Genomic DNA, 25245 nt, shown 5'->3' with positions numbered 1-25245 from the left:
AGGAATCGCCACAAAAAAAGGTTTTTAAACACTATAGAAAATTGCTATCACCCTTTTTGAATTATTGGTTAAATGGGATAGGTAAAATGTTTTGATCTTGCATTATGAAAAGAATTTGTATCACTAGTTCATATATACAATTCAATATATAAAACTACACAAATTATAAAAATATAATGAAAAGTTACACAAACTAAATAAAAAATATGACACTTGATGGATATTATAAGTTAATTTTGTAGTTATATTGCTTATAATATATATTACCTCTACGTTTAAGAATACGAACGCGTTCAAACTGTTCATATACATAAGCATAAGTTATATAATGACAATCAAAAATATTTTATAGGTCTTCAAATTGTAATAATTAGAAAAAAATAAAGTTTATAATAATTGATTTTTCCTAAGTCTAAATTTACATTTTACTTTTTTTAAAAAAGAGATGAAATATTTTTTTAATATTTATGGAACAATTATATTTTTATATATGTAAATTTAGGGCGATAAAAATTTTAAATTAATATTTCTAGCATATTTTTCTTCCAATACATATATTAATATTTCATTCAAACCTTTCTGTTTATTATATCCAATAGTAAGCTAAAATTGTTTTATAAACAAATATTAACATTAAATTTATAAGTAGTATAACACTATTTTATTTTTTATTATCGATCAATGCTTTAAACCTATCTGGAAATATAAAATTTCACTATTGATTTATAAAAAACGCAAAATCGAAAGACAATGACAATTTATAACGAGCTTGATTGATTTATAGGTTCAAGGGTGTGAAAAATTGGTTTTGCGATTTTAAATCAAATGAAAATGCCAAAAAACATAAAGATCTATATAAATACTTGGTATTGAAAAAATCAATAATAATGTATTGATGCTTTTTGTCTATAAAAAAATCAAAAAACCACAATAAATTACACACCTCATATTCTGCCAGTATGTAAATATAATCACATTTTGCTATTATATGTAGGTCTGGTTTGCAATATAGAATACACAAAAATAAAAATTTTGTCATTAATGTGCTATATGTTCCTATATTTTAAACCCTGTATATATAAGCGATTATCTTTGATTTCCTGTATCGCTTCAAAATATCACATTTTTTACAAATGATTGACTAAAATTTATCTGGAATACAATAAATTTATAAAAAAGTAGATAAACGCTTCCACTAGATTCAAAAGACATACATTTTAGTTACTAAAATATATATCTTATAATCTCTATGGAAATAATACACAACAAGCTTCAAAAAGAATACATCAACGTAAACTTTAGATGTGAAGTTTTTTTTGAAAGAAAAAAATTGAACTCGTGTCAAAATTTAATAATTTATACTAGTTACACGATGATTATTTTAACTATAAACCTTAACATCTAATGTATCTCAATTAGAATATAATATTGAAGCCGATAAATCATAAGTATATAGGAATATTTATACGGGTTATGTAGGTAAACGGACACCAATATTTTGTATTATATATATGTACAAGAAAGCATAGTTTTGCTTATTAAATATAATACATAAAGTTTGCAAAGACATAATACTTTCGTTTTGTATATATAATAATAATAAGTGCGGGTCGGGTCGGGTTTTTAAACATTTATATATTTTTGAACGTTATATACGTATTTTATTATAAACTATAAAATCTATACAGCGTAATTATAAGTATTTTATAATAAATAATCAACGAAATCAAATAATTTTTTTTACTTTGGTATACTTTAGCACTGTAAAAACAGATTTGATTATAAGAATAGTTTTTTTTTTTAATTTTTTATTATTTAATTTTAAATATATTCTTTTCTATAATTGAAAGATTGTAATGTTTCACTTTTTAAAACTATATATTTCTATTAATTCCTCAAGTCTTACTTTTGAATTTTTACATGATTCTATTTGTTGCATAGAGTTCTATAAGAAAATTTTATTGAATTTATCATATCAGCCCAGCCTATTTAATTGAATATAATGTAATATTTGGCTTGTGCTATAATATTAATTATATTTTGAATGCATATAAGATTACAAAATACATCAAGTCGTATATTGAGGATTTAGGAACACCACTTGAAATCGAAGCATTAGCATAAACAATAGGATTGTTTAAGATACATGAACGAAAAAGTCTTGAGAGAAGAAGATGCTTTGAGAAAAGTGTAAAAGTGATAAGCTGGTAAGAAGATTAGGCGCAATCTTTTTTTATGAGCAAACTAAAAGTTTTGCTGAACAACTAAAAAAAGATAAATATCAAATTAACCAAATATACAAAATAAAGAATAAATATGTGCTATTTTATTTTGAATCTAAATTTCCCTCATATAGCTTATCATAATTTATTTCTGCCTCTTTCGCCCATAGACATGATTTTTTTTGTATATAGATCTACTAGGCCTGTCAATATATAGTCAATGACCTTCTTAATTCACGTGTAAATTTTTATAATATCATATGCATCAAATAAAATCTCATGCGTCGAATTTATATATTTTAATCGTTTATTAAATTGTGATTTTTACTCTGCAACATAGAACAAGCACAACTTATCATCTCATTTTATATTATTACTGTGAATATTATTTCATCTAGCCTTTTAAATTTATTACAAATTAGAAATTTATATTATATTATATTGTTTTTACCTTGATATATCCAAAAAAATGATTCTAACATGTATGAAACACAACCTAGTATCTTTCATGGTGTAATTCTTTAAGTTTATAAGTCAATTTTTACAATTTTATGACACCGGCATATCTTTAATGTATGGTTTATAGGTATATGTTCATAAACTTTAAACGTTTATTATATAGTAAAATTATATCTGTTTTTTCCCTGCCCATGAGAGCCCACATCTTTATGTTATTATCATATTACAATCAATTTTTCATGTCAAAGTGTGTTGTAATTTAATTTGCATTATTTAGAAGTCTATTTTTATAAATTTGACTTTCTTACAATTTATACTAAATTTTAAACAACATCTTTATTATTTAGAGTTTTTTATTTACACTTCATATCGACTATAACCAAAAGCTTAATATTTTTGGAATATATTCTTTCATTCGTAGAAATTTCAATAGAAACTTTTTTATGCAGTAAAATCCGGACATCATTATCTAATTTTTATATAGGATCAGGTTTTAGTCTAGAAAATCTCATATTTTAATATATAAATTCGTTTTTTTTTCGAGAATTTTTGATACCAGTTTTTAGAATTTTTTCTGGTTTCTGTTTCGGTTTAAATTCTTACATTCCAATTTATTTGTATCGTCTTTTATTCCATCAAAGTATCATTATCAATTAATATATTTTTTTGTTTTCAATATATCTGAATTTATCTTCTTTCGGTCTAAAAATACAGCAGAGAGCTTCTTGTGTCATTTATATATAATTGATTTTTCTCTTGTGCTTATTATGGTAATCATTCGGTTTTTAATCATATAAATCATATTTTTTATTTTGATTTGATATGACTACTGCAAAAATTGAATTGAATCCTATACTTATCGGGGTCATACAAAATCAAAAAAATTCCTGTGATAACTGTTATACGTGAAATTTACTTTTGTAATACAATCGTAGAATAATATCTTTGTTGTTAGGTTAGCGACATATGAAAAATTTTGTGTGTTGCAAAAATATCAATTCATCCATTTTTAATTGTATATTTAAAGAAAAACTATTAAAATGTTCGAAGCTCCGTATAATAGTTTGTCTTTATTGAATAATAAGATGTAGCTTATAAGTGATATTGTAACTCTTTCTTACTGCAATGTTTATCATCGCATGGTTTTTGCATCTAGTGATACAAACAAATAAAACATGTTTACTTGATTTAAAGTATATGAACTACAGATTATAGACGACTTATTTTGGTAGCTTTATTTTTTTGTTTCATAGATTTTTCACATATTTTAATAGTATACGTTACTTTACATCACAACTTTTTTTCTAATCCAACATTTAATCCCTAAACGAAAATTCGAGCATTTAAATGATACCTTTACATACAATTTAGAACATAGATTAGTAATCTTCGCAATAAAATTATTCCATATAAACAGAATCATATAGGAATCCCGACTATGACAGACCCATCAATAAATATTCAACTAAACGACATGAATATTGTTAGAAAATTTGTAATAGAAAATAAAAATCTCTCTCGTGCGCAAAAAAATAAGCTGTCATTAATATTCTAGTTATTCATAAAAGATATTCATAGAAACTAATATTTTTGAAAATGTATAACAGGTAAGCCTAAATTTTAATATGAATACAGAAAGTAAGATTTAAAGCCATGTGTGCATAACTTGTTATATTATTAGAAATTATAACTTGATATCGTTATTTTTTATCAATCGATAGTTGACCATGCATTACCATATAGCATAAAACTTGATACTTATACGTATTAGAGAGAATAAATGTTATACAGGTTTTTTTTTGTGTATTTATTGGTTTATAAACTGTAATTAGAAAATTTATTTTATAAATTTACTTTAAAATAAATCTTGTGTTTTCATCATGTAAATAAAGGTTGAAAAATATACAGAATATCAAAATTAACATATATAAATTTACTCTTTATAGTTAAGTTATTTATCGGAAATGTAATTTTTTTTTATAATTTCTTTTATGTTTTGATGTGTAAATTGCCTATATTAATTTTACATATGTGAATTTTACTTGGCTAATAAAAATATACTGTGTCTCGGATTTCATTACATGGTAATTTTTACAGAAAATATGCCATATAAGTACGGTTTATTTGATCTATTCATTTTCCGCCTGAGAGATGCCTGAATAATTAATTATATGCTACACAAATACCACTTGCAAATTTACGAGCAATATAGAGATGATCCTTTACATGTGTCTTGTTTATCCTAAACATCCTTATACTTTTTTTTCCTTTGTAAGCATCGGGTGGATAAAATATGGTTATTATTTCGCCTTCTTGCCAACTTATTTGAATTTAATGGACAAAGTTGAATGATTAAAACAAACAGTTCGTCTATTTTATATCATATTGATTTTTGCAGTATATTTACAGTATTTTAATTTCTTTCTCTGGAATTTTTTACTTTTTGTAATATAATTTCATATATATTTGAATATAAATGGAGATATATTTATATCCCGATGAAAGAAATATTAAGAATTTGTTAATATACCCAAAAAACGCCCCAAAATATATCTTGAATGTTTTTCATTCCATTTAGTATTTATATAGTGCTAAATTTTCTCCTACGCTTCTACTGTCTCACAATGTCTCGGTGATGAAAATTCATATAATATCCCATATCTGTTAACCAGTTCTTTAATCTGTCTGTACTTTTATTCTAACACATTTTCTAAAAATATTATTGTAGCGATTCTCTTTCACTTCTGAATTTGTTCCTTTATTGCTTTTGCTATCTTTTCCTATCGTTTTTCAAAAATTCTTCTGGTTTATATTCACTTTGACAAAGTATCAATGGCAATCATTATGCGTTTAATGCCTGTATCATCAAGAATTTTGTCGGTATAATCCACATCTTATATCATATTCTGTCATTTGGATTTAATAACTCTGTTTTAGCAATGCCTCGCATCACCACTTCTGTTTCAAATTGTAAATTTTTATACATACTTTTATTTCTCTATGTGCATTCCATTCCACTTGCATTTCTTTATAATAATAAAAATTGATGTTTTTTGAATATATGACCCGATTATAGTTGATATATGATTGCTTTCCCTTTACTTCGCGTCATTATGTTTGTCTGTTGTGATTAATACTATTTATCTTGCTTGTTCAGCTCTAAAAATCTGCAATCTCGGGGTTGCATTACTATAAATGGCTGTAAGTGTGTATTTCTTTAGTCTGAGGGCGGTTTATAGGATGAATCTTATGTGTGATCGAAGCCGTCTTAAAATATTGTAAGGCTTTTTGATCTGTCTTATGATAAAATTATGTCCTCTTAAATATTGGTGTTGAAGTGCATTCCTTTTTACTGTTAGTCTTTCCAAATATTTAGTGAAATACGCTTGTTATGCTTTGATAAATTTTTTACTAAAGCTATAATATTTCTCTCTACCTATTACATCGATTACGATAACAAAATACCCATTGGCAAGTCTGAAGTATGTGCTGTTAGATCTATCCTTTTTATTGATGTGTCTTGGATCTTGATAAATTCTAGAGACCCTTGTTTAATTTTTTAAACTCCTTTCCTGTTCTTGTAAACCTTTTGCTTTTTCTTATAATTCTAATATCGTCGCAATAGAGTAAATCACTCAACGGGTAGCTATTATGGCGTAGCCTTCTTCGAGTTCACTGCAAAAGTTACATATGATTAGGAAAGCGGGTGGCTCTATGTGTGGTATGTTAGTTTGCACCTTTTAGCTTTTTTGTAAAATAATTCGTTGTAATTATCTATGTATACTATATTTCAATAAAAAATTACTTTTGTTATTGAAAACCTGCTATTTTGTAAGTTAAGGATTAATCAAAAGGTCTTTACTCCCTTTAATTACCTCTTAATTTTCTTAAGCTCTATAGTAGCATTAGAAAACTCCATGATGTCTTCGGATATTATATTACATATGCATAGTTTTTCTTCGATAATATCTCGTTTATAAGTGGCTTAAAGGAAACGAAATGCAATAAACAAGCAAAACGGAATTTTTTTAATTGTTTTTTGTCGTGGATTTGCGCCAATCAATGCAGATTTTTCTTTTTTATTGTCATCCAAAGCGATTATGATAACGTGTAGTCATCAATTGCCGGTAAAATTGTTGCTTTAGCTAATTTTTTGATTTTTTTATCCTATCGAGCAAGGGGTATGTATTTTTTGTAATCTAGATTATAGCTCTATTGTAGACTTAATGGCGTTTTTTTATTCACCAGTGCAATCTCAAGCCTTGATCTCTAAAGGCTTGCAGAGCCCAGCACGATACCCTGCGTTTTTTACTTTTCAATCTCAATATCTACGTGTTTATCATGGATTATATAAGTTCATAGTCTTCTCTGATGATTATAAACGTGTTTTTTGGTATCAGTTATGTGCCTTTTTAATGTTTTGGTGCATTTTAAGATATCTCTGTGACCAATAAAATTAAAATTTTTCTTTGTTTCTTGAAAATATCTAGAAAAAAAAACATAATAAATTGGTCGTTTTTGGTATTTACTTTATTGCAATTTTGTTCTATTTGACATGTTTTTCACTCTATATTAAAACTCATGATCGCCATTGTTTTCGACGTGCCTCATTATAATTATGGTTATTAGTTGCATTTAAAAGAATTTACTACGTATTGTATGATAACTGTTTTTCCCATGTAATTCTTTTTAATCATTTAATAAGGGTACAAAGTGAATATAAAACTAAACTGAAGATTAAAAAATAATCAAGCCTATGAATATAAATACAATATAGCTATTTAATTACTTTGTATAGTTAAGTAAAATATAACCAGATATGTATAAAAAAGTAGATAATAATATTAGAAAACTTTTGATAAAAAAACAAAATACATCTACAACCATCAAATAAAAAAGCTGTGTTTTCAAAGATATGAACTTGAATATAAATTAAAAAAAAACCGCAATTTGACTCCGTCGGGATACTTATGCTCTTGAAAACGCATTTTCACAAAAAGAAATATCCCTTAAAATATTATACACTGAAAATAAAAAATGAAAACACGACACACTTGATTTGATAAAAAATTATTTAAATTTAATTTGCAAACTTTTTAAAAAAATGAATTCAAACTCTGTGTAAATTACAAAAAAAGTGTTTACTGTGCAATATATAATTAAAAACACTACATCCAAATTCCATAATACTTACGAGAACTCAACACTGAACGCTAGATGTTTTTATAAGTGGCCACAGTATATAAATATGTGACTATCAAAAAATTCAGACTCTGCTTAATTCTGAATAACCACATATTTTGATAATTATTATGCGTTCACTGTAATGAATCATATAAAATAGTTAATCACCTCGCAAAAAGATGCAAAAAGTGCTAGGTTTGATCACTAATAGGAAAAATGTGATATTAAGATGCCTTCACTCATGCTAGCAAGAAAAAATGGGAAGTATAAAACTAATTAAATTCACAAAAATCCGAAAAATATATATGATAAGATAAAGGTAGTTTCAAGAATTTAAATGGGAATTAAAATATCTAGTTACAGTCTGATATATTCGCAAATGACAGCAAATGAAATTGAGTCAACATGATATAAATGGTAATAACCAATATGAATCAATAAACTTAGTCAAAAACGACAAACAAAGATAATATAATTTACTAGAATCTGAATTTTCATTTATCTTCAAGTGTATTGCCGAAGTTTTTACCTTATACCGTATAGTGAAATGGTATTATTATAAAATTTCATGAAAAATATATGAAAGAGCCAAAGTCAAAAACTAAAATGAGTTAAATATATAAACTAAAAAATTGTGATATAATTTTGAATTACTGAGTCAAAGAAAGAAGAAAGGTGCAAAATATGATTACAAAAAATTGAAAGTCAAGAGTATAGATATATTTCATGCATGAGCATATAAATTAAGATCAGCTCGAAGCAAAAATTAAAATTTTGAAACCAAAATAAACCAATTCTGAAAATACAAATTATTCCCTTAATTTTTATTTATTTCTTTTTATTGCCTCTATTTCTTGTGCTTTAGGGTATAATTTAACACCATTAAGATTCAAATTATCGGATGAATTTTATTTTCACTTACGCATCTAAAAGAGCCATATCATTTTATTTTATCACAAAAAAATAGCGTAAAAATGGTTTTATAAGATTTTTGCTATCGTAAAATTTTAAAAAAATAAATTTAAATGTAGTTGTTTGCATCAATTGCCTTTTGAAACTCTCTAGATATTCTTTTACTCTCTTTTTAAAACCTTTTTCTTACAATTCTTCAATTCTAAGCATTATGTGTGCTATGATCATTACTACCTGAAAGAGATATTTTTGGTCATCTTTTTATCTAATCTATTGCTAAAATACGATTAGTTATACATTTATGTTGATTAATTCATTTTTATATATTTATTTATGTATTAATTGTTCTACCGGTATGCTTTTCATCATTTTTTTGCCTACCTTAGGCCAATACTATGACTTTTTCAACGTACTTGCTAAGCTCAAAGAAGGAATGTGACTATCTGCTATACTTCATGAAGTTATCCATATTTTTGCCTGAAGTTCTAGAATATTCTAAAAATTAAGCTTGGAGGGCTTCTTAGTTGTCTAAAATAGTTCAATTGCATACCATATCATTTCAAAAAATGTTTCTGATGACTTTAGGTATTAGATAGAAGAGCAAAAGCTCGGCTGTCTCTGTGATATTTGTTTTTTGCAAAAGATGGTGGCTAATGAAGTAAAAGAAACTCTGATATCGTAAATTTATGCTTTTTTGTCAGTTTTCTATGCTTCAGTTGTATGCGGTGCTATTTATGTGGCTTCCACGATATTGCTTCGAAGAATAAGATATTAACATAAACTTATTTTAACTATACATCATATGGTTTTATTCTTTAGTGTTAATTTAGCTATAACAGACGTATTATAGATACAGGTACTGTCGCTATGTTGTTTTAGGTTTGGTTTATATCATTGATTCATAGTTCTCTGTGGAAGAAACGGTTATATGTTATATACGACAAAATTTAATATATTTTCTTTGTCTAATAATGCTCTTGTTTATCTCCTTTTTTGGATTCTAGTAGTTCATGTGGGTTTATATTTATGTAATCGTACGTATTTGACTATGCAAGAACACATTTTTGGCCGTAATTTTTTTAATTGTATCTTATTTTATTCCCTATTTTTTTATAAATAGGTTTATTCATTAATAATATAATTTTCAATCAAACATTGACTGATACGTGTATGAATGGTATTCAAACAAAAAATATATAATACTTATTTTAAAGTTTTATTTTTTTAGTATTTTTATTATTATTATTATTACCATAAGGTTTTCGTTTCGAAATAAGCTTTAAAAAATATGAAAACGGCGAAAGACGACTATTGAAAACAAAAAAATCTAGTATGTGTATATATTTATATTAAATGAAAATATTATGTTCTTATCTTTTAAAATCATTATACAATATTATTTTTCAATATTTAGCAAGTAAAATTATCTTCAAAAACTTTTTCTTGAATATTATTATTTGGTAAATGTCTTTTTGGTGTATAATTTATCGTTAAATTAGAATGAATTGACACAAAAATTCAAATGTATTTCCTAAAATATATGGAAAAAAGGAATGGCATTAAGTCATATTCTTATTTACTCTTTAAAAATCTTAGTGTACTAGATTAAATCATTCGAGAAATATCAGTATAAAGTCATCATTTGATAAACATAAAAAGATAAATGATATTACGTTAAAATAGATAAATTTCTCAAATATCAAGAAAAATATAGAAATATTTTGATTTTGTATAAATTCTTATTTCAATTACACAAAAAATTTCTTTAGCGTTTAATTTTAAGAACTAGAAAACATATAATGAGTAAAACTAAAATGGCTGTATTTTATACTGCTAGGCTCAAGGACAAAAAATAGGTCTTTCATAAAAATATCAGAATTAATTTAAAGGTAAAATTGAATCTATGTGAAAAAAGGATTTAAAGGGACTGCAAGAATATTCATACTAAGCATTTTATTTAATACTATCTCACATATAATGAATATTTTGATTCATACTATAGATTTCATGAATAAATTTATCAATATACAGTTTTATTGATCCTATAGTGGAACATTGAGATATTTTTGCTTGTGATTTGATAAAAATTCTAAAGTAATTTCATTTTTCCTGGCAGTTATACAACGTGGGCAACAAAGACTTGATGTGTGGGGGAATAAGATTCAGGCTCTATTTTAAATTATTTTTCGTTAAAAATTATGACATTTAAACTTGATTATAATCGAAATCGGCAGTGTATATTTTTAAAACAATTATCATTATTGTTTTTTGAACAACTATTTAACGAAATTATTTTTGTTCAAAAGATATATTTCGTCTTTTTGGTGATCTATCAAAAAACTTTGCAACTAATATAGTTGATTTCGCTGTAAATATAATATTTATGAATTTTTAAAATATTACAAATCTAAAGAAGCCCCTTAAACTTGAGTATGCCATTTTCATTGTAATAAATTTCGAAAAAAATGTACATTATTCGATATACTTTATCGATTACACTTGAATTTATACATATTAATTTTTAAAGATGGTAATGTATTCATCTTTTTCTAAGTTGCATATTATATGGCCTTAAGGATTGCATCAATAAGTCTATTATTAAGATGATGGTAAAAAATATTAAATAGGCACAAATTTGAGTACAAATTTCAGATTATTATGCAACAGTGTTTAATAAAGAAAGAGGATAATAATAATGCGGATTTTATGTATTTAAAATAAGAATAAAATTCATTTATGAAAATGTCGATCTTTGCAGCATAGATGATTACGGTATTTGATAATTTGATGTTTTAGTTATATTAATTGTTTATCAATTAAAATTGGTGTTTTTTTGAAGAAAGGCTCTATAACATACAATTAAGTTACAGTCTAACGAAATGACTTTATTTATGAAATTATTTAATTTGTGGATAGCCAGTCATACAATTAAGTTACAGTCTAATGAAATGACTTTATTTATGAAATTATTTAATTTGTGGATAGCCAGTAAAAATAAAGAGCTCACAATTTTATTTTTTGAATTGTTCAAAACATTTAAAATTTTATAACAATATTTAATTTTTTACAAGTCTAGAAATTATTTCCTTATATTGCAATTACTATTGTTTATCTGCGAATAACAGTAAAGAATCAATATAAATGTTCGTTTTCTGTCATCTGGTGACATAATTATCTAACAAAAATAGATGTTCCAGCTAAAATTTGTACAAAATTTTGTAAGTATTTGTTAGTTAGTTATTATAACTATAATGGGTTAGACTTCTTTGAATATATGCAACAAATGTCATTCTGTCTATTTAAAAGCCATATATCGTATGTTTTTCGTAAATATTATATATCCAGCACATCCTTTATTCAATTATGTGCACTTGAAATATCGATTAAATGGATAGTAATGATATTTCCCATAAAAATATAAAGGTATATATTACGTAAAATCAAATTTAAAAATCTTAATTTTGTGCATGTGATCTACACAAGATTTTGGGGCTTTTTTTAATAATTCAAGCCATTTTTTATTATATTTTTTAATATTCTTGACAGCAAGAAATGAATAAAAATTTACTCGTTGCTGATATCTATGATTTAAATTGTATATTTAGGAATCAAATAAATAACATTTTTGACCAAATGAATTTATAACCGTCTTAATAACGCTTATGCTTATCTTTCTCATCGATTCGTGCTCTATAACTATCTCAAATTAAGAAATTCATATAGAATTATACTTCCAAGCTTGTAAAGAATACTAATTGCTTCTTGAAGCTTTTATTAATAAAATAATATTTTATTTAAAAATTATACATAAAAAGAATTATTGTCAAGTCAATTAAAATTACAAAAATTATAGAAATTAAATATTTACACACACATCTAAACAAAATTTTTAATTTTCTTTTATTAATGATATATTTTTAACCGTATTGGACCGAAATAAGTATTTGTAAAAAATTCTTTTGCTGTTAGAAAAAAACTTTATATTTTATACGTAAAATATAAATTTTGAAAATGTTTATTTAGCTATCTCCAAAATTCTTTTATTTTTTAAACTTTCTGGAATATATCTTAGTTTGAAGCCTCGAAGTATGATTATAATTTTAGTCTAAACATCTGGTTTTTACCTGGTTGAATTTATTTGACAATAGCAAACGCAATCATTCATTATGTTTTTGATACTATATTTAGTAAAATTTTACGATTTCACAATCAAAAAATTGTTCGAAAATTACTATCTGCCTTAATAATCGATCAAAAATTGAATTAAATTTAAATATTCTGCTATTTGATAAAATTTATGCTCAAATACACTATTAATATTCTTATATTCACATAGTACAAGAGATATGAAAAATGAACATGCGAAATAAAAGAAGAAACTAAATTAACCTGAAATATATATCAAACAAAATAGGCCTATAATTTTATTATGCGATAAGAAATGTATTGTTGTTATGTTGGTTAAAATAAATATCTTAGCTTTGACGACTACACTCAAGTTGTGGCTAAATAATATAGGATGCATGTCATCTTGCGAAAAAATTTGGTTTGATATACGAATTATAAACGAAAATAATAGTATGAGTTATGATTTAGGATGTTATGGTTAAAAAATTAGATAGACAATATTTGCGGGTGTTTAAATTTCCTTATAAATTACATATATGCTTCTCGCTTCTCAAGGCTCTTGAACTCATATCATTTGACAGAAGAAATGCAGCTTACTAATATAACCAGTGAACAAACCAAAGGATACATTCAAGAGCTGTGCAACATCCTAACGGGCTGTGTATATCTCAATAGATAGAATTTACAAAGAGAATAAATCTACGTATAAATAAAAAATTTTAGCATGTTGATACAATTTTTTACAGAGCCTCAGGTTTTCAACGAAGTCGAGGTATATATTCAAACTCCAAGACTGAACAATAACTTGAACTGATAAGTCTTGGGATAGAAGGAATATTGAAAAGTATTTAGCGGAAATAGTGATTATAAAAAGCATTGATTAATTTTTTACCTAATATTGTATCACAAATCTTTTTTACGAGTATAAAAGTCGAATCAAAGTTATACCCCTTTAAAATTCATCAATTAATATCTGTTTTTTCACCATGTATTAACCGCATTTTAAACATATTCAGATGTTGTTAAAGGGAATTACACCGAGATTTTTTTTCTAAATAGAATCTTTATAAAAAACATCAGACGGAACACATATTAAACCTTATAAAATCATTAGAAATACAAAATTTAAATAAAGATACTGCTCAATCATATGTTTTTGATGGAATTCAGCTTTTGAAATGTTCATTTAGCGGATAATTGTTTTTTATACCTTTTTAAAAACAGAATCAAGCTTCCACATAATAAAAATTTCAAAAGCCTGATATTCAGTCTCTTTATCTTAACGAATAATACCTTAATATTTTTTTTATGTACCTTTTTAGAAATGCAATTAAAATTCTCCATTATACAAATTTAATCGGATTTATATTAATTCATGTTTCTTGAAAATTAAATACCTTATTTTTATGTTTTATAGGATGTTTTAAATTATTTTCTTTACTGTTTTAAAAGGTGTTACTATCGGTATATTTCAACTTAGAATGAAACATTGATTTAAGAAATGATGTTTATGGGCAAATGAAAATAACTTGTAATGCTTTTAAGATAGTCATAGTGTATAAATTATTGAGATAATATATTTGCATACTTATTTATTATTATCATTTGTTTATGTGTTATTGCAATGACTTTCTATTGGTACTAGCTCTATTACCAAGACTTTTTTTAATTTTATTTATTGTAGTATAAATGTATTGTTTCTGTTTGTAAATATTCTTTTTTATATGCACTATATAGGTTAGAATTGTGAAACGGTAAAATAGCCATGGATTTTTTTATTTTTACTTTTTAGTTGCAAAATGTTGAGAAGAAGGCTAATAATACCCTATCAACATATATATGTGCATTTACACACATCACTTCGTGAAAATATGCAATATTTTTTTCATTTTTACCTTTATTAAATTCTTTGAAATTACATAAAACTAATCTAAATATCACAGCACAATAAATCAACATATTAATTATTAATTTCCACCTTTATCTGCGATTTTTATAATATGCTTTATTCTCTGTAAAAATAAAAATTTAAATTTAATTACTTTATTAATTTTGAAGAGTTTGAAATTTTATTATCCATTATAAAAAGCTTTAAGAAGAAAAATAAGCATTAGAAAACTGTAATTGCTTGTCTATTATGTTATTTAAGTGTTTATTGCAATTTTCGCTATTCCTTTACTTCTAGTTTCTGGTGTAGGATTTAAAAGACTATAAACCTATGTGTATTGTATTTTTCTTTATAGATCTTGATTGTGCATGTAAAAGAATATTTTCACAATTATTATAATTACTAGATATCTATGATTTTTATAGATTGTTTATTACTATTTTTTCGTTTTTTATATAAGATTTTCATGCCTCTGTTTTTATATACTTGAAAACATTTTGTGACATACATTTCTTTGGTAAAAAATTGCAAAATTCACCAGTTTTGATATTTGAATAAATAACACATTATTTTGTTTCATTTTTTCTTAAAAATATATGATTTTACTCTTTAATTATGTTAACGAGCGTCCTCAATAAATTCATGAAATTACAATTTCCTGACCCAATAATTAAATTGAATCAATTATTTTATGCGCTACTTTTCCGACAGTTAATATTTTGATTTTATAAATATGAATACTCCATCTAAATGCATGTAATTTTTGAACCAATATGATCATCAGTTTGTCCATGCCTATATTTAATTATGTATCTCAGCTCAATTATTTGTTGTGTTGTATAATTGCATTTTTAAAATATTTAGTATGATTTTATGAGATATTCGGCTTTTGGTTCCTTTGTACAATATAATACAAGTTTTAGTCTATCATACCAAAGTTTTTCGGTTGGAATACATGATAAACGGCACGTGGGAATAGAGATTGTCATATTTTTAGCTGTGTTTAATAAATTCATATAAGAAAGAATAAAAAATACTTATTGTATGCATAAAGCGAAAATAGATCTAATTTTTCTCTTTATATTGCCATCATATTTTTTGTGTGTATATTTAGCTATTTTGGTTTATATATTTCTTCTAAATGTAATGTTACGAGTGTAGTGATTTCAAGGCATAAATAGCATTTAACTCGTCGTTTTTTTACTACAATGTGACACTTTTCTTGAATTTTAAGCAAAAACATATAGATTTCTTAATTTACAAGGTTATTTTATTTTTAAGAACTTTAATGGTTATCTTTTATTTATGTATTAATTTGAATCGCTATCATTTATTTATGAATCGATTTAAATGGTTATCATTTATTTATGAAACAATTTGGTTTTTGAGCATTTAAATTTGTTCTATTAAAACTTTAGTTTGCTTGTTAGAACGAATTTGGCCAATTTTTCTTTTAATATCCTCATATTAACATATAGATCCTTGCATATCTTATAAATTTAAGTATTTGTTTCAAATTACAATTATTTTAGCGAGTTCCCGAATGGGTCTTTCTGACGCTTTAGTATATGGGTAGAGTATTTTGTTGATTTTATATAAAAAATAACGTTTGTTTGAGAATATAGTGTATCATATTATGTAAGAGTCAATATGCAGTGGCATTGAATTCCCAACTATTTAAAGGTGCTAAATATAGATAAAATATGAGAATTACCCGTAATTTTTTTAACTATATTATTTGGGGTTTATGACATAGAATAGATCGGCTATGGTTGTGTGATGTAAAAATTAACTTATAATCTATGGTTACACATGTATTCTAGCTTGATTCCTCATCGCACAAAGGCATTTATAAAATCCAAAACTGATAATTAATGCCTCCTATGCGTAAAGAACACACCAAGCATTTATAGGGAAAGGCTATTTAAGATAATGACATTGGGGTTTTTTAGTAATTAGATAGCTGTGGCGCTGAAACAACTTTACTTGATTCTTGACACCGATTTCGGCAATCAAAGCCATCATTGATATGATGAAAATATTTCACAAATGCAAGTGGAAAAATTGAAATTTCAAATAAACCTTTATATATTTTCATCGTTTGAACCAAGTATATTTTTTGAATGTACTTATTATATAAATAGGTGGTTTTATTTATAAAATAATACCAACAAATCGAATTCTCTTTTTATTAATTCTCATACTTGTACCTTTTTTAATAAATATCTATTTTTCGGATAACTCTGCGCTCTTTATGCGTCTGAATTGGCTTTTTCTATAGTAATATTAAAAATTTTAATTTTCTCTTTATAATATTCATCCAAATTTTGTGCACACTTGTAATAATGTGTAAAAGGGGCATTATATAACAAGCAATTCTCGATCATTTGCTTAAAATCGTTATCAAAATCGATAAAATCGCGATATTTCTCACTTTCAATTTTCTTTTCCATCGTAGAAAGATCCATAGGCTTTTTTATAACAGTGTAATAGTCGGGAACATCGCTCGCTTTTACAGGCACCATAAAGGGCCAAGAATTGGAATTCGCTTGTAAATCTGAAAGCAGGAATTTCAATACATTTCTTATATTTTCGTCCCTGGATCTTCTAACTAACATATAGTCTTGAAGTTTTGCTTCTTTAACTCCTGGAATGTCATAAATCGATGAAAAGTCTTTGGGATTTATTCCATCTCTTATAACATTGAATGAACTCCTAACAGATAGATCTTCAACTAAAGATTTTTTTCTTTCAAATAGAAATTCATCCTTTCTTATATAATTTATTTCCCATATTATTTTACATTGCATCATTGTACCCCCGTCATAATCTTTAATACATCCTACCCAATTCCTAAATTTAATTTCAGTTGAAAATCCATTTTTTTTGAAATATCCAATAGCAAAATTATCTGCATAAGTCATCAAATGAACAGAATGATTTTGCTTTTCATATTTGGGTTCCAAATAATCTAACGATTGTTTTTTGTATATTAAAACACCAGACCCAATAACTTTTAGAAATTTATCTATATGAGTTTTTGTATCAGCGGGTTTCAAATTGAGATAAAATTCAGATTTGATGTGCTCTTTAAAAAAGTCCATCAAAAACCCTCCATATCCTTTAACTTGTGAATCTGCTTCAATTGCACAAAACACAATTTCTACAAATGTCTTTTCATAAAATGGACGGTAACAAATCCCTCCTACAAGACGTAAACTTTCTAAAACAACAAGTGTTCGATGTTTTGGATCAAATATTTGTCGATGTATGTATTCTTTGGGCATCTTTGGAAGCTGTGTTTGAAAAACTGTTGTTATTTCACCTATTAATTTAGAACCTCCATCTATTTTAAGACTGTGGTAAATGTCATTACTTAGTATTTCAAATGTTACTATTCCCGCTTTGAATTTCTCTTCTAAATCTTGTACTCTCTGTTTTTTGTCGTTGCGATTTTCTGTGAAGAGTTCGAATGTCATTTTTGATTTTGGGTGGTTGTATAATTTCTAATTGATAATAGTTTTAAATTAAATTTATATATTAAAATTTACCTTCCGTCGTATATTAAGGAGTTAAGGATACCAACAGAAGCATACGCACAAACAATAGTATTGAGAAAAATACTTGAATTTATAAGTCCTGAGCGTAGAAGATGTATTTAGGAAGACTATAGCATAATGTCTTGAAATGAATATCCTGGAAATCTGTGATATAGAGAAATCTGAAGTCTTGTTTTTGCAAACACGAAAAGTTAAAATAAAAATTAGCCCTTGAATAAATAAAATATACAATAAAATTTGGTGACACACTCCATATACCAATATATATAAAGTATGATTAATAAATTTATGCAATATAATGAATACTTTATAAATTGATATTTAATGCTAATTAAAAGGCACTTGAACTCATCTCATTTGAGAGAAGAAAGAGCAGTCTATGAAGATAGGTCGGGGAAGGTGTCAAAAGATGTATCAAGGAGTTGTGTAATATTCCAAATGGGCTGACTACGTGTCAATAGATATATTTGATAAAAAGAAACTTAACTCACAAATAAATAAATAAAATATTATATAAATTTATAAAGTTTGCTTAAAAAAACTATTGCGTCTTGGGTTTTAGAATTTTGCGAATTTATTGAACATAATTTCTTAAGTTATTAGTAAACTGCGAACCAATAATTATTCTGCTTTTTGGAACTTATTTAGGATATTTTGCAAAGCTTATGAGTTCAAGTAAATTTCAAACATTTTAAAATAAATTTTTATGAATTTCTAAGCATAGTAAAAAATTATCATTCTTGTATCTTTTAAAAATAACTTAGTAAAAAGATTCAATCTGCCATTTTAAAATATAGATCAAAAATTCAATTTTTGAAGTCGATGATATATTTATATTTTTAATTATTTCTATTAAAAATAATTTTTTAAAATTTATTTATAATTCAGGGTATCGCGAACATCCATATTTCTTATTATGCTGGCATAAAAAATGATGTTTTTTTTAGCTATTAAAAAAAAATTGTGTATATTTTTAGCGATTAATTTTGTTTAAATAAAATATTTTTTATATTTTTTTCTGATCAAGGTTATAAAATTAAATAGTAAACATAAAATAAAGCGTTTAATATTATCCATAAATTAATAAAAATTTATTTATTACAATTTAGTGAATAAAACTAAATATTTAGCATTGAAAATATACAAAATAAAATAAAATACTATTTTTGTGTCTACATCTGCTTAAATATAATTGAATGAATGTTGAAATTTTTCAAAACAATGTTTCTTAGTAAATATACATTTAAAATAATTTAAACTTTTCATGGCATTTATTCAAATTTCTTTATTACATAAAATAAAAAAAGTCGAATTTTACTTCTTGTGTATATTAATTAAATCACAACAAAATATTTTGTCTTATAAATTATTAAAAAAAATAATATGGGTCATTGTAATGTTTATCGAAATCTATTATTTTAATTTACAATGTATATTAAATATGCATTAAAAAATCTTAAAGCTTTGATGAACATACAAATTCAAGCATCTTTTAAGACATTTTATTTTATATATTTTTAGCCGTCAGTGCTTATATATTTTAATGTACCATATTTATATGTTTTTACATTATTCGATCAGGTTATATGTTCTTCGTTCTTTCTTATGGCAAATAAACACAATAATATAATAAATTGTTAATTTCGCCTTTAAATTACAGCAGTCGATACGAAGCGATCCGATAATATATTTAAAACAAACCTTTAATATGATGAGTTTGAATTGGGATTTTTTGTGTATTTTATAACTAAAAAGGAATTAATAACATCTTTTACGTTTCCTTTTTTTTTGTAAAATATAGCATAAAAAAGGCACCATTTATCAATATTTATTTAAAAATTAATTTGCTGTTTATTTTAAGAATAATATGTTTGAATATCAAGTTGTAAACTCGGCAGGTTTTCTAATCTTCTTTCAAAAGAAAAACATTTAAAGCGAAAATAAGTGTTAAAAAATGTTTATATTTCTTTATAATGATATATATTAATCTTATAAAATTCAAATTACAGATCTGTAACTTAAAAACGTTTGAATTTAAATTTATCAGCGTAGAGCAGCAATAAGACCATTATGCGGTAAAAATTTCTAATCAAATAATGATATAATGTTATGCACAATGGAATTTATTGTGTTTGAATATTTTATATTTAAGATCGATTTCACAATATCTTGAGTTTTTATCTAAAAATAAAACCTTTCCATGGTAAGAGATTTGATTGTGACTGATTTTATGGGATTTTTCTAAATAAATAACTGCCATATGAAAAATTATATTTCTAATAAACAAGCTATGGAAAGAGATCAAGATATTGCAATTATATTACTCTAATCATCTATTTTCTATCTTTTGAAGTTTTTAATTTCTTTATCATAAAAAAGATAATCTGCATAGTTTCAAAATTACTTTTTTTTACTGCTGGATTTTCAAGTTATATTTATCATTTCTTTCTCGGACACATATTAATTATCTTCGTCGTAAAGAAGAGGTAAACATAATTTTGTACATAAAATTTATAGAACATTTTGTGCTATTTTATTGATTTTCTGTGTTATATTCTCAAAAGACCAAAATTCAAAAAAATTTACATATGTCTTTATAATTAATTCAATAACAAATGCTTTAAGTTTAATAAAAGAATTTTTTAGCTTCATATATCTATATATTCTACCGTATTATATATTTAAAGGCATATAAAACATCGTTAAAAATTATTCAGCGGATTTTATTTAAAAACTGAATAGTTGATCCATTTTAATCTTAAAAAAGTCAATCCCGTAATCGGAAGATTTTAGGCTTGTACCATTTAAAATATCGTAAAATTATTTAATCTATGTAAATTGCCTATAGCGAATAAAACATGATTTTTTTCATTTGTTTATTCGTTACTTGTATATTTATAGAGTCGATTATGTAAAAATAATAACTTTCTGTGCAGATTACATATAAAACAGTGCAATATGCGGGGGAAATTATGCATAGTTGAAAAAAATATGAAACTTTGATCGAAATAAAATAAAATTAGTAAAAACTTAGCAATTTGAAATTATAAAATGTTAAAGCACAAAATAGTATTTAATAATCTAATTCTTGTTTTTTTTACAACCATAGTTTTCTTCTCTTTATAAATTAAATATTAGATAAAAAAACCAGACGATATGATATTATAGTTGTAAATTGATTATATTTATATCCTTTTTTATTATTTTTATATGTGAAATTTATTTCGATGTGTATGGTTTTTAGATATAATGATATCTTCTGCTTAAAGGTATTGCAATCATTTTTTAAAAAAATATGATCGAAGTAATTTTAAAATTTGTAATAATCTTTTTTGTAATAAATAAACAAATTATAATTCATGTTTGACTTTTTATAATTTTAGACAAAAACTCTTTGTTTTTTCAATTCTAGCATAAAGGTCGTCCCTAGGTATGGTAGTTATACTATCTTGCTCATTATAAGCTTAGCATGGGTGTTTATAGTTTAGTAGCTTACTTGAACACCTGAGTTATTTTATAATTTTTAGGGGGTAGTAATAAATTGGCATAAGGCTTTTTTGCAATTTATTATTCTGCTTTTTTTACTGCTATAATATAATTAGAATTAATGTCTTTGAATTAGACATTATTGTTTAGAATCTAAATTCTAAGGAAATGAATATTCTTATGTGCGTAAATACATGCGCTATAATATCAGGGCAGAGAAAACATAATATTTTTAATAAGCGAAGGTTAAGATGTATGATGGTGATTTTTTAACTCGATTGAATATAAAATAATACAAATATTAATCGAGTATGGTGCAATCTAACGTTTTTTCTCGGTTCTAAAGTCTTAAAAATAATAAGATGAAGTTAAATCTCGAATAAATATGTATATGTTTTTAAAATGTATAAAAAATTATTTATTTAAGGTTATATTTGTGCATAATTCAAAGTGTTTTTTAAAAAATTATGCTTTAAAATCCTACTGTTTGTATCATGTGTTCGTGGTTCTCTTTATGTTGAGTGATAACTGTATGCAGATAGATATGTTGTTTAACACATGAAAAACTAAATCAATGAATTTAAGGATGCTATTAATAATCTTGAACTTTCAATTTTCAAATTTATAAATTATCAATGACTGCAAACTATTTAGTTGAGTATAAATAACTGCATCCTAAAACTAATAAATATTATCTAATATTTGATGCCCTGGTCAATTCATTTTCGATGATCTTATAATTGAAACAATCAAACTTCGAATAAAATGCATTCAATAATTTAACATGCTTTTACTAAAAAAAAATGGTTTTTTTACACGCCCCTGTTCACTGTTATATTTTTTAATTCATAATAAGGCAACACAAAGACAAAAAATGCGTTTTGCATTCTGAATTTTTTTGTTTTAGAAATTATTGATAAATATTAATATTATGATACTTTTACTTTTTTATGTGCAAAATAATTCTTCGCGCTTTATTTAGCAATATTATCTAAGTTCAAAATATTAAAGAACTGAGAATCTATTGCTTGTATAAAATATTGAAACACTATTTATATCAGATATGAATCGGTATGCGCAATATTATCCTCATATGTGGTTGTTTTTAATGATTAATTTTGTCTGGTGACAATCAAAAAAAGCTGAAATATCTATATATAAAATTAAAATCATCGCTTATAGTTAGTATTATTCATATCAGCCTCTTTTAAATTTTTTTGATCACATTTAAAAAATTTGAAATACCTTTCACCCATAGTTTACCACCTAAACTATAATTTATTGCAAAATAAATATAAAACAATGTATATCTAATTGTTTTCACACCTCGTATTCCTTTTAAAAAATAGTTACACATATTAAAGACAACAATATCATAACTTAAATCCTACGGTTTGCAGAAAGTAGCCATACTATGGATTTAATTTCGTAGTAGGGGCCATGATATTTTACTGTAATTAAAATTAAACTAAAATAAAATTTTTATAATTGATTTCAATCTTCTTATTGATAATAGGTGGTTACCATTAACTGAAAATTAAATAGTCGCCGTATTATGCAAAATAACAAGTAATTGTGTTTCTTTTGTTAGTACGGATTCTTTAGTTCCCTTTATAGTACTTAAAGATAAAGGTTTTTTCATTGTAAAAATCAACATAAAAATAATTTCATTATTCAAGACTTCAATCAAAATTATATGTGGCGTCTTTTCAACATAATTAATATTGTTGCAGAATTTATCTGCTTACTTGCGTGAGAATTATCAACGAAATTGCATAATAGATTATAAAAAACTTATCAGATTCTCATGGATAAAATTCAAAATATGGACATATATAATTTTTACGATTGGTTGTTTACCATTGAAAGAATCACTGGTTCTATTGGATTTTGTATCAAAAGTGAAACAGTTTTGACAAATATAAAATGATTTCTTTAGTTTCATAATGATTCTGATAATAATTTTGGTTATTATAGTTGTATTCTTCTTTTCCATACTTTTATCACTTGTTCTAAATGTAGCATGGTTTGTGGGGTCGACATTTGCTCAGCTGTTTGGTATAATCATAAGCATGAACGTCGCAACACTAATAGTAATAGGGTTGATTGTATATTTTGTACATAAATGGTATCATAGTCAGCATAGACATTAAAACATTGCGGTGCCTAGATTTTTCGAATTATACATTTAATATCTTCAATAAAAGTTAATCCACCAGACTTTAATGTTTTAGAATAATTTTAGCATAAATATTTGCTTATTTTTTTTTAATTGTTAAAATAAATTGTTTTTTTTGTATTTCTCTTGTAAACGAAAAATTGTAAAAATATGACCTGCTAGCACCATAGCTGTCATTAATATACAAGTGCAAGACAAAAATTATCCTATATTTTATAACATGGGACGGTGAGGTGACACGATATCACAAAAGGCACCCTAAGGAACTAGATATCACAAATCAGATCGAGGCATATATACAAACCTTTAGATTGAGTGAAACCCTTGAATTAATAATTCTTGATGGGGAAAGGTATTGAAGAAGACTTTGTAGGGAAGAAGATAATTGAAAGTACAAATACGCTATGGCTGCGGGGAATGAAGCAAGTTGTGCTCAAGAACAAAAATTTAAATTATAACTATAGTTTTAGTCTATAAATAAAAAAAAATGATTTTTGTTTCTAGAATTGAGGGTGTTTATAATAAATGCATGTGATTTATTTTGCTAAATAATATACCATTAAAAAAAATTATTTTTACTGATGTAAAATATCTAATCTCTTGCATCTGATAAATAAATCTTTATAAAATAAAATTATTGTAAGTATTTCGCTATTTTCGGCCTAGAAAGACGATTCAATTAATATTAAACAAATTTTAATATGATTCACATTTTCTACTTGAATATGGTATGAGTTTTAATTTTATAATTTATAATCAACGTATAATATAATTTAATCTTTAAAAAAAAATTACAATCACCAGATGCAATTTTATGATTCTCAAAATTTTTTATGTATTCTTTTAAATAAATATCAGGTATTTATTGTGTGTAAATATCAAATATCACATCTTTTGTTTATATTTTTACATGTGTAATTAATGATTCGGAGTATTTTCAATCAGTAAAAAATGATGTTAATATAATTTTTTGCTTCAATTTTATAATATTTTTTCATGTTTTTATGAACTTACCAGTATTATACTAACTATATGCCTTAAGTACTTCATATGGTTCAATAATTTATAATAAATACTAAAAAATTGATTTCTTATTACATTCTTCGAAAAAATTTATGGGTTCCAACTACACCAAATAGAAACTTATTATTACAAAAAAAAATAGAACTTGGATTAATAAGCTTTATACATTCAATAAGAGAATTATAAAGTCTAAAGCGCAAATAT

The sequence above is a fragment of the Rhyacophila brunnea genome, unplaced genomic scaffold (genome assembly GCF_057557595.1).
Source record: "Rhyacophila brunnea isolate RB1 unplaced genomic scaffold, BYU_Rbru_1.0 scaffold_173, whole genome shotgun sequence".
Classification (NCBI taxonomy): domain Eukaryota; kingdom Metazoa; phylum Arthropoda; class Insecta; order Trichoptera; family Rhyacophilidae; genus Rhyacophila; species Rhyacophila brunnea.
The sequence above is the reverse complement of the archived record's forward strand: the minus strand, read 5'-3'. Positions refer to the sequence as shown.